The following is a 12192-nucleotide window of genomic DNA, read 5'->3' as shown; positions in this document are numbered from 1 at the left end:
CAGAATTGGAGAATATACTTTTATGCTATTCATTTACCAAGGCGTTAATACCCAAAATATGGAAGGAACTCAAACAACTCACCATCCAAAAGCAAGTAATCTATTTTTTAAATGGGCAAGGGGTGTAAATAGACATTTCTCAACAGAAGACATACCATGGCCAACAAATTCAGGGGAAAAAATGCTCAACATTGCTAATCATCAGGGAATAGCAAATCAAAACCACAATGAGACTATCTTACCTGATGTAGAATGGCTATTACCAAAAAATAAAAAAATAAATGTTGATGGGACTGTGGGAAAAAGGGAACTCTTGTAAACTGTGTGATTGTAAATTACTATGCCCATTATTGAAGAGTATGAAGGTTCTTCAAGAAACTAAAAATAGAACTACCATATGATGCAGCAATTTCACTATTGGGTATATATCCACAGGAAGGAAAATCAGTATGTCAAGGATGCACTCCAATATTTAGTACAACACAGTTCACATTACCAATATGTAGAATCATCCTGAGTGTCCATCAACAGATAAAGAAAATATGATATGTACACACAGTGAAATGTTATTCAGCCATGAAAAAGAATGAAATCCTATCATTTCCTGCTATGTGGATGAAACTGGAAGTCATTATATTAAGTGAAATAAGCCAGGCACGCAAAGACAAATACCACATGTTTTCATGTATATATGGAAGCTAAAAAGTTTGATCTCATAGAAATAGCGGGTAGAATAGTAGCAGAAGTAGGAAAAAGTACGGGTGAGGAGAGGTGAGCAAAAGTTTGGCTAATGAACACAAATTGTAGCTAGATAGGACAGAATAAATCCCAGTTTTCTGTAGCACTATAGAATGACTACAATTAACAAATTTATTTTATATTTTCAAATAGCTAGGAGAGCACATTTTGAGTGTTCCCAACACAAAGAAATGATAAATATTTGGGGTGGTAGATATGCTAATTACCCTGATTTGATCATTACACATTGCATACATGTATCAAATAATCACTCAACTCCATAACTGTACATAATTATGTGTGAATTATAAATGATAATACAAGCAAAAAATTTTAAGAGATGAGGTGTGCTAAGCAGAAAAAAAATTGATGCACAGTATACATATATACTAAACAGAACATCTCATCAAATATAAATCAGCAGTAAAGATTTCATGTCACTTTGTTTCCAGAGACCAAAAGAAGCAACTGTGAAGATAGTATGTCTGGTCCCACTGTACCCATTTTGATGCATCCCCAAACACTGATTCCAAGGCTTACTTCCCCAGGGCTCTAGAGTGTCAGCATGAAAGACAGCTGCTGAGGTTTGAATGTTCCCTTCAAGACTCAAGTTAAAATTTAATTAACAATGTAACAATATTGGGAGGTGTGGCCTTTCAGGATTGCTTTCTGAGAGTAGACCTACTATCACTGGAGTGAGTTATTTATTACAGGAGTGGTATAGTGATCATGTAAGTGGGCTCCTGAGAAAAAAGATTCAGACCCCATTCTCTGTCTCACATGCTTGCTTGCCCTTCTGCCATATTATAAAGCAACACAAAGGCCCTTGACAGACGTCAGTGCTATGCTCTTGGACATCCCAGCCATAAGCCAAACCTCTCTCTTTCTCTCTCTCTCTCTTCTTAATTAAGCAGTCTGTGGTATTGTTATAGCAGCAGAAAATGGACTAAGACAGCAGCTAAGTGGTCATCATTGCCTGATTGCCAGGTGCCAAAGATGAAAGAGCACACTACTGGGGAGTCAGTAAAACTGTTTTTAGCCTCTGCTCATCTTGAAGCTGTGACCTTCACCACTTTAGGACTCAGCTTTTTTGGTGAAGGTATTTGAACTGGAGCTCTAAAATTCCAGCCTTAATGTGTTATAATTTCTGGGAAACTTGCAATGCTTGTTTACCAAAATTAAAACTGCCCCCATCGAAGAGAAGAGATCATTCTTTTTGTGTTGTCATTAATATTAAATTATGTTCATCTAAACCGCTTTAACTGACAATTGATCATAATTGAATACAGAGTAAATTGTCAGTAATATTTTTATTTTATGATTCGTTTCTCTATAATAGAAAAGTAGAAATAACAGCAAAGCAATCATCACATCTCCCTACTGAAACTTCCTTCTCCTGTTGCTTCCAGGAGAGAAAATACCATCGTTAGCTCATCATTAAAACTAGTAATAAAGAAATAAAACCTTCACAAACTAATCCCAAACTTTGTGTCCAGACTTCCATATGCCCTTCATCCAGCTTTCTGAATATTAACATCTTACATAATCATGATACACTTTCATAGCTAAGATAATATTTATACAATACCATTAAGTAAACTGCAGATTTTATTCATATCTTGTCAATTTCTCACCAATGTTTCAGGATCCAATCCAGACTACCACTTACTGCGTTGAGTCATTGCAATGGACTGAATGTTTGCGTGCCCCTAAAGTTTACATGTTAAATTCCAAACCTCCAGTGTGATAGTATTTGGAGATGAGGCCTTTGGATAATAATCAGGTCATGAGGGTGGAGCACTCATAAGGAGACTTAGAATCCTTATTTAAAAATGACCCCAGACAACTCTCTCACCCTTTTTACAAGCACGATACTTTGTTAAAGTTTTGAACTGGAGCTCTAAATTTGAACTGGAGCTCTTGGTCAGCCTGAGCTGACCAAGACAGTCATCTTGTCTTCTTTCTCCTCCATTCTGACAGCTTCTTGGTCTTGTCTTGTGTTTCATGACCTTGACACTTTTGAAAAATACTGGAAAGGTATTTTATGTCTCTCTCTCTTAGTCATTTTAATAGGTATGCAGCAGTATGTAATTTTATTTTTAATCGCAGTTTTCTATTAAGTGATCTGTGCATCCCTTTCTATGCTTGTTTCCCAATTGCGTTATCTTTGGTGCTGAGTTTATTCAGATGTACCATTTTTATTGGGTTGCTTTCTTATTGAGTTTTAGGTATTTTTTTTGTTTTCTAGTTACACAACTTTAACGGATGTGAGATTTGCAGATATTTTCTCAATATCTGTGGCTTGTCTTTTTGTTCTCTGAAAATTTCTTTCACAGATCAAAAGGTTTTAATTTTGGTAAAGTCTAACTTATTAATATGTTATTTTAGGAATCATGCTTTTGAAGTCCTATTTCAAATACCTAATCAAACTCAAGGTCATGCAAATTTTTTGTTTCTTTCTTCTAGAAGAATTTTTAGTATAATATTTTATACTTCAGGCTATAATACATATTGAGTTAATTTTGGCATATGATGTCAGGGTTCATTGTTTTGTAAATGGATGTTCAACTTTTCCGTCATTAGTTCAAGAGACTATACTTTCTCCAATGAAATGCCTTTGTACTTTTGTAGAAAATCAATTGATTATATTTGTTGTACTCTAATTTTTATCTCTTTATTTTGTTTTATTGACCTGTTTCTTTATTTTCAGCATTACCTTTCTTAATTACTGTAAGATTGGTAAGTCTTGAAATTGGACCTACAAAATTGTGGGCCCTTCAACTTTTTTTTTTTATAATTGTTTTCATTTTGGTCTCTTTTTTTCTCTTAAAATCTTAGAATCATATTGTAAATATCTACAACATGGCATGTTGGAATATGAGTTGAAATTGCACTAAATTTATAGATAAAATTGAGAAGATTTGGCACCTAAACAATATTGAGTTTCCTATTTTCTGAGCAAGATGTACCATTTGTATAGATATTCGTTTTCTTTCATTCATTTTTGACATAAAAATTATAAATTGTTATATTTATTTCTAATTTCATATCTTGGAGGCAACTTTTAATATAAACTTAGGTTTACAGAAAAGTTTAAAAGGTTATAAAACTGTACCCATTACCTTTCAATGAGATTCCCCTGATGTAAATATCTTCTCTAACGATGGAATATTGTCACAATCAATAAATTAGCATTGGTGCAATATTAATTAAACTTCAGAATTTATTGAGATTTTCCAGATTGCCACTGGTATACTTTCCATGTCCCAGAATCTAATTCATAATACCATGTTGCCTTCCTTCTGTGATAGTTTTTTAGTGTTTCTTTGATTAATGTGACATTAACATTTTTGAAGAGTTAAAATTTAGTCCAAAATATTTAATTATTTAGTGAAAATACTAATCAGATATTTTGTAGAAAGTCCCTCAATTTTAGCTCTCATGATTAGACTGGAGTTATGTGTTTGGGGAAAGAATATTACAGAAGTGAAATATCCTTTGAATTGCATCAATTCAAGGATATATAATATTAGTGTAAGTTATTCCTTGTGATGTTAATTTTATTCCCCTGGGTAAGATTATCTAGGCTGGTTTCTTTTTACAGTTGCTATTTCTTTTCCATGCTTTTCTTTGGTAGTGAACCGTTACGTTCAAAAGACACTCAAGGGGAGAGGATTTAAGCTCCATGTCCTGGAGTGGGGAATATTCATGTATATATCATTTAGAAATCTTCTGTTAGAGAGTTCTGTTCTTCTCCCCATTTACTTATTCATTCAGCCATTTATATGTGTATTCATTCATGGATATTTATTTTATTATTTGTTTTATAATCTTAAAATAGTGTTATTTATTTTGCTGCTGACATTATTCCATGTTTGGCCATTAAAGATCTTCCAGGTTGCTGCTCATGTCATTTGTTTTGCTGTTTTTTGTTTGTATTTTTAAATGTTTTGTTTTAGAATAGTTTTAGTTTTGTAGAATTATTGTGAAGAAAGTACAGAGGGTACTCATACCACACAAAAAGTTACTCCTATTATTAATATATTATTTTGATGTGTTTTTCACAAAACCAATATTGAACTAATACTGATATATTATTATTAACTAAAATTCATACTCTTTTCAGATTTTGAAAAAGGTTTACCCTAATTCCTGTTTTAGAATTCCATTCAGGAAACCATTTAGTAGTCATATCTCTTTGGGCTCCTCTTGCTTGTGACAGTTTTTCAGGTATGTTGGTTGGTTTGTTTTGATGACCTTAATAGTTTTGATCCTGCTTTTGATCAGGAATATTGTAGAGGGTCCTTTAATTGGGATTTGTCTTTTGTTTTCCTAATGACTCTACTGAGATTATCATTTTAGGGAGGATGATCAGAGAGATAAAATGCCACTTTTATCACATCTTTTCAAGAGTACAGACTACTAAGATGCCTCATCACTATTGATATTAGCCTTGACTACCTAGCTTGAGGTCATATACTTGTCAGGTTTCTCCACTGTAAAGTTACTTTTTTTTTTCTTCCATCATGTCCATATTGCATGTACTTTGGAAGGAGTGAGGAGTTATAATTCTCTTTGGTGGAAATCCACATAAATTACTTGGAATTTTTCTGCAAGGGTTATGTATTATTTCCCATATATTTACTCAACCATTTATTTATATTGGTAAGGACTCATGGATATTTATTTTATAAAAATGTGGTTAAGTAAGGTATTTTGTGGTTAGATAAGATATTACTTGTAAATGTTTCTCATAGATGCTCTTTATTAGGTTGATCATTTCTTCTTGGCTGAGGTTTTAAAATCAGAAAAAATGGAATGGATGTTGAATTGTCAAACGGTTTTTATATCTATTGATTGTTTTTCTTAAACTTTTAAAATGGAGTTTATATTAACTCATTCTCAAATCTTAATCCAAGTTTGCATTCCCAAGGTAAACCCCACTTGGTTCGCGGTGTATTACCCTTGTTATAAATTACTGTGCTCAGTTAAATTTTGTTTCAACTCTACATGTAGGCTCATGAGGAATATAGACTTACAGTCACATGTTTGTCTGCATTTGATGTCAGCATAATAATGGGGTCTAGATGTAGCTGGGAAGTAATCTGTTCTCTTCAATTTTCTGAAGAATTTATTTAGAATTAGTACTACTTCTTCCTGAAGTGTTTGATGAATTTCACCAGTGAATCCATTTATGTCTGGAGTTTTCATCATAGAAAGTCTTTTAGCTACAAAGTCAATTATATATATATTTACATATGTTTTATTTATACTTATGTGATTTATATGTATAAATTTAAATACATATGTATATATTCATTCAATTTATTCATGAGTGAATTTTAGTAGCTTGACATTTTCAAAGTACCATTTCATCTATATTGTCAAATTTAATGGCATAATTTTAGGTATATTTTCTTATATTTATTTTAATATCTGTAAAATCTGCAGTGATGTCACATCTCTCATTCCAGATATAGGTAACTGAAGTCTTCTTTTTTGCCTGAATAGTCTGTCTAGAGGTTTATCAATTTGATCTCAAATTATAAACTTTTGGTTTCATTGTTTTTTTTTAATTTTCTTTTTTTAAATTAACAACAATTGTAAATATGGAAACATAGTGATGCTTCTGTACATATAATGTATAGTGATCAGGTCATGATAATTAGCATATCAATAGCATGTCAATAAGCTTAATATTTATCATTCATGTTGGGTATGTTCAATATCCTCTTTCTGGCTATTTGAAACTAATATATTAACTTTTGGTTTCACTAATTTCTAAACAAATTTTTTTTTTCAATTTTCTTTTGTACTTCTTTTGGTTTTAGTAGCTTTTCTGTTTTTACTTTTAAAATATAGCCTGTAATCATTAATTCAAGACCTTTTGTCTTTTCTAATGTAGGCATTTAGTGCTATAAATTTTCCCTTAAGTATGGTTTTAGTAACATTTCACAAATTCTGATATGTTGTTTTCGTTTTCATTCAGTTTAAAATATTCTCTAATTTTCCTTTTTTTTGACTCGTGTTATTTAGAATTTTTTTTAATTTTTGAGGATATTTCCAGATACCTTTCTGTTACTTATTTCTAATTTTAATTTCATTATGGTTACAGAACCTGTTTTGTTACCTGTATCATTTTAGAGCTATTTAATATTGTTTTATCACCCAGAATATAGTCTATCCTGGTAAATATTGTATATTTTTCAGAAAACAATTGCTTTTGTTTAGTAGTATCCTATAAATGTCAAATAAGTTTATTATTCAAATCTTCTATATCCCTATGTATATTTTGTCTACTTGTTCTATTATTTATTGAGACAGGGTATTGAATACTGACTATTAATTGTGGCTTCAGCTCTTTTCTCTTGTGTCTATTGGGTTTTGTTTTTTGTTTCATGAATTTTGGAGCTCTGATACAAGGAATATAAAGGTGTAGGAGTGCTATGTCCTTTTTGATGAATTAGCTTTTTTATTAATATGAAATTATATTCTTTATAATTTATGTTAGTATTTATTAATTTGAAATAATACAGCCACTTCAGATTTACTTGTGCATGTGCTAACATGGCATATCTTTTTCTATTATTTTAACCTATTAGTATATTCTATTTATAAGGGAAGTATATTTTCTGTGGGCAACATCTAGTGAGGTCTAACTCTTCATTCAATCTAAGAATTATCTGCTTTTTGATTGGTTTGTTTTCAAAACTTATGTTTTAGGTTATTGTATGATTACTCAAGTTATCATTTTCCTATTTTATTTGTATTTGTCATATGTCTTTTTCCCCTTGTACTATTTTTTCTGTCTTCTGTTTAATTGGCTGGATGTATTTTAGTATTTTATTTCTTTTGTTAGCTTATTAACTCTAACTGTTTTGTTATTTTTACAGTTGATTTGGAGTTCATAGTATGCATATTTAACTTATAATCTAACTTTTGTGTGGTATTCTACTACTTCACATGTAGTTTAGGAACCTTATAATATTACACTTCAAATTCTCCCCATGAAATGCTAGTGTTGGCATACATTTTGCTTTTCCATAACTTATAAATTTCAACTTATGGTATTATTATTTTTGTTTAAATAGTTAATTATCTTTTAAAGAGATTTAAATAATAAAAAACTTTACCCTTATAATTACCTTTCTTAGTGCTTTTCATTAACTTGTGTAGAATCACATTCCTATTTGGTATCATTTTTCTTCTGCCTGAAGAACTTCCTTTAACAATTTTTATAGTGCTGTTTTGCTATTTAAGAAGTCTTTCAGCTTTTGGGGTATGTTGTGTCTGAAAATGTCTTTATTTTGTCTTCAGTGTTGAAAGATATGCTCACTGAATATACAATTCTAGGATGACAGGATGTTTTCCTTTTTCTTTGAGCACTTTAAAATGGTCTTCCACTATCTTCTCACTTGAACTATTGTTGAGGAGAATTCTGATGTTGTCTTTACTTTTTTTCCTATGTACAATAATGTGGCTACTTTTGAGATTTTCTCTTTATTATTAGTGTGAGCAGTTGGATATTATGTGTTTTATTGTCTTCAGGAAAACTTGTACTTAGAGTTTGTTGAGCTCCTTATATCTGTGGATGTATAGTTTTTATCAGTTTGGAAACTTAGCCACAATGTCTTCAATTTTTTTTTCTCTTTCTACTTTGAGAACTACACCTATATGTATATCAGGTTTTTTGAAGTTGTCTCTCACAACTCATTGATAGTCTTCATTTTATTAATTAATATTTTTTCTGTGTGTTTCATATTGGGTAGTTCCAATACTACGCCTTAAATTTTGCTAACTTTTACTCTTGCAATGTCTGATCTATTACTTATTCTACCCAATGTATCTTTTAGGCATTGCAGATTTTACCTCTCAAAGTTTGATTTGGGTCTTTATCGCTTTGATGTCTCTACGTTTTTTAACACAAGGAATGCCATTATAGTAACTTTTTAAAGGCTCTTCTCTGCTAACTCTAACATCTATATTCTGGGTTGGTTTTGATTTATTGATTATTCTCCTTATTATAGATAATGCTTGTCTGCCACTTTGCATGCCAAGTAAACTTTGTATGGACACAAGACATGGTACATTTTATCTTATTGGGTGCTGGGTATTTTTGTATTCCTGTAAATCTTCTTGAGCTTTGTTCAGGAATGAAGTTAAATTCCTTGGGAATAAAAGTGAATTCTTTCGAATCTTGTGTATATTTTGTAGGAGAGACTGGAGAAGAGGTTTTTCTAGAAATAATTATTTCCCACTACTGAAGCCAGACCCTTCTGAATGCACTGCCCTCTGCCCTATGAATCTTGAGTCATCCAGTCTGGCTGGTACAAATTACAGGTGCTATTCCTGGCTCTATGTGGGCATCAGGCACTAGTACCTTTAATTGTGAGTAGGTGCTTCCTTCCTTGGCCTGAGGTAGTTTCCTCACACTTACAGGCTGATCAGTGCTGTGCTGAATACTTGAAGAGGCTCTTCTGCAGGTCCCCAGAGCTTTCTCTCTGTGTATATATCCCTTCTCTTTGGTACTGTATCTTGTGAACTCTAGTGTCGCATTCTTCCTAAAATCTCAGCTCCATCCCCTCAAATCAGGCAATCTGCTGGGCTTTACCTGGGCTCTGCTTCCCTGTGCTGCAATATTAAAACATTCTCAAGTCAATACGCTGTGGCAATGGTGATAGCAAGGCTCATCTCATTTATGTCTGGTGTCTTTCAAATCCTTATTTTTTATATGACCTTGTTTCCTGCCCTCCTTCCTTCCCCCCATCTTCCTTTTCTTTTTTGCACTTTCCTGAGTTTATTACTCCACCTTGGCTAGAAGAAAAATCCCAATGAACCATTTTCTTTGCTTGATTTTCTTTTTAATCTTCCCTACTACTGCATTGTTTTTAGGATATTACTTTCTGGTCCTTTATTTGTTATCACTTTTGGCCAGTTTATTCTATTTTTTATTTTCTTAAATTCTTGGTATTTTTTATTTTCTTCAAATCTTGTTATGGATGCTTGGCTTATTAATGTTTAATTCTTTTCTAATGTAAGCATTCAATAACATTTTGTTTTTATACATTATGTTTGTTGTTCAGCAGCAAATGTTTTCTAATTTCTATTATGATTTCTTCATCAATGACTTATTTTGAACTTTAAAAAAATTATCAAATACATTCGTGTTAATAACATTTTTGTTTCTAATTTAAATATACTTTTGACCAAACAAAGTTTTCATGGTTAAAATATTTGCAGAATATTGGTTTTCTTTGCAGAAAGTTGGTTTTCTTTGTGACTTAATTTTGGTTTGAATTCTTTGTTGATTATAAAAATTTGATCTAAATGATTTGATGATGAATGTTTAGTTAAATAGAACTAAACATTATATACATTGTATTGTTTTAGTACATTACTCTGTGTACTTAATATTGATCATACAGTAAAATAATTGATAAAACAGATTCTGATCTACTAATTTTAGTAAGAGCACACTTCACTTATTCCATGGAATCATCTGAATTATTATGTTAATTTTAACTTTTCAGCAGGAAAAAACAATCAGAATACAAATTTAAATGCCACAATAATAGGATAGGATGACTATTAACTTGTTACTACATATGTATATGTTGCATGGGATTCCTCTTATAAGGACACAAAGCAATTTCTCTTGGAGAAGTGGTTCCATAAATTTAAATAACCTGTAAAATATACCAAGTCAAACTATTTAAGTTACAGTTCATGTCTACTTTAGCTCACTCAGATCCTCCCTTTTCATTAATTCCTATAAAGGCTTGAAGCACTTGAGTGCATTTTACATAGAGTCACCTGTGTTTAATGACATGGGACATTGGATAGGTATGTGTGCTCAGATTTAGTTTTATTTTAAATAAAGTAGTGTAGGTTTCATAATTGTAATGCCTGAAATATGTATATTGTAAATATCATATGAAATATAGACTTTATTTTCTCAGTGGCTCTGTCAAGTTGAATTTGACAGGACCAGCCAGTTTAAATTATGAGTTCCTTCAGCACTGGAAAAATACTGCCTTTTCAGGAGGCTGTGAAAAAAGCCATGAAGAACCAAGAATTTTATCTAGGCCTTAAAAAAAGCTGTCTTTTTTAAAAGCTAGAAGCAAATAGTTAATGTTATGTTGTTAACCTGTTATATCATGGCAGATATACTTAAAAATTATTCCTTGTTTAGGGGAAGAGAACCAACCACGTCTTAGCTGGGTTCATCTTGGTACCATCTGCAGCTTGAGTTGAATCTCTCTTTATGTCTCTCTGTCTCTGTCTGTCTCTGTCTCTCTCTCTCTTTTTGCTTTGATATTCAGCTAAACACATACAACTTCTTTAGGTTCTGAGTCAGCGGAGTAATTAACTGGCATTTAGTACTTTGGTTCTGGACTGAACAAAAAAGAAAATAACAAGAGGCTACAAGCTCTTCTGAATAAATCTTTTGAAAGTAACACATCAGATGTTACTAAACTCATTCTTCTATTGGGATTATATTTAGATGTGATAGCTTTTCCTGGGTGTCTGGAAATGAGATCTCCAGGAATAGGTCAAAGAACATAAACATGAGAAGGAAATGTTTAAATGTAGCCTGCCATTGAGGTCAAAAAGGATAATGTGTTCAGCTTCCTGGCAGTGGACCTGAGGACATAAAGTCTCACAGTTTTTCAAGCACAGTTCCCTACTTCTCAGTATCCTCCACTGAGTCTGGGTTCTTGTTGAGTCAGTAAAACCAAAGATTCAGTTAAGATGTCATCTGCTTCATAAGCTTCTTGAATACAATGATTGCTTGTTTATCTTTGGACTTGCCATATCCCCAGTTTGTTCCAGGTGCAGAATAATGATTATGCAAACTTTTTTTTAAATCTACCACTTTTTTTTATTTTCATGAAAAAACAGAACAAAACCACACATTGGAGACAGGGAGGTAAAATAGAGATGAAATGGAAGACAGTCTCTTGTCAAGAACTCTTACTTTCAAATACCATTTGTATGGAAGTTACTTTACTGGTGGGCAGACAGAAAGCCAAGTTGGAGCCTCTTACTTTTGGAAAATGGAGAATCAAAAATTTACTAATCAATAAAAAAAACCAGGGAAAATCCCTGGCAAAGCTCTACAGACATAATTATACATTTGTATTTTACCAGTAAAAGATAGCTAGAAGAGAAAAAAAACAAATGTCTAGAAACTGGTGCCAAACCAAAGTGAAAGCTTTGGTGCTTTCTCTAAACTCCTATCCTGCAGTAGTACTTTTCAATATTTTTCCAAAGAAAGATTACTCTGAATTCACCAAGGGTCTGTCACTCCAATTTGTCCTCTTCTTTCCTTGTTTCTTTCCACCTCCAAGAAACAAATGGGAAATGTAGTTTTTTTGTCCAGTGCCACTTGGGAAGGGGCCAGACTCGAGGTGTGAAGAGCTGCCTTCTACCCTAGCTCGAGAGGGAGGAAAT

The sequence above is a fragment of the Pongo pygmaeus genome, chromosome 16 (genome assembly GCF_028885625.2).
Source record: "Pongo pygmaeus isolate AG05252 chromosome 16, NHGRI_mPonPyg2-v2.0_pri, whole genome shotgun sequence".
NCBI lineage: Eukaryota > Metazoa > Chordata > Mammalia > Primates > Hominidae > Pongo > Pongo pygmaeus.
Note: the sequence above shows the minus strand (reverse complement) of the source record.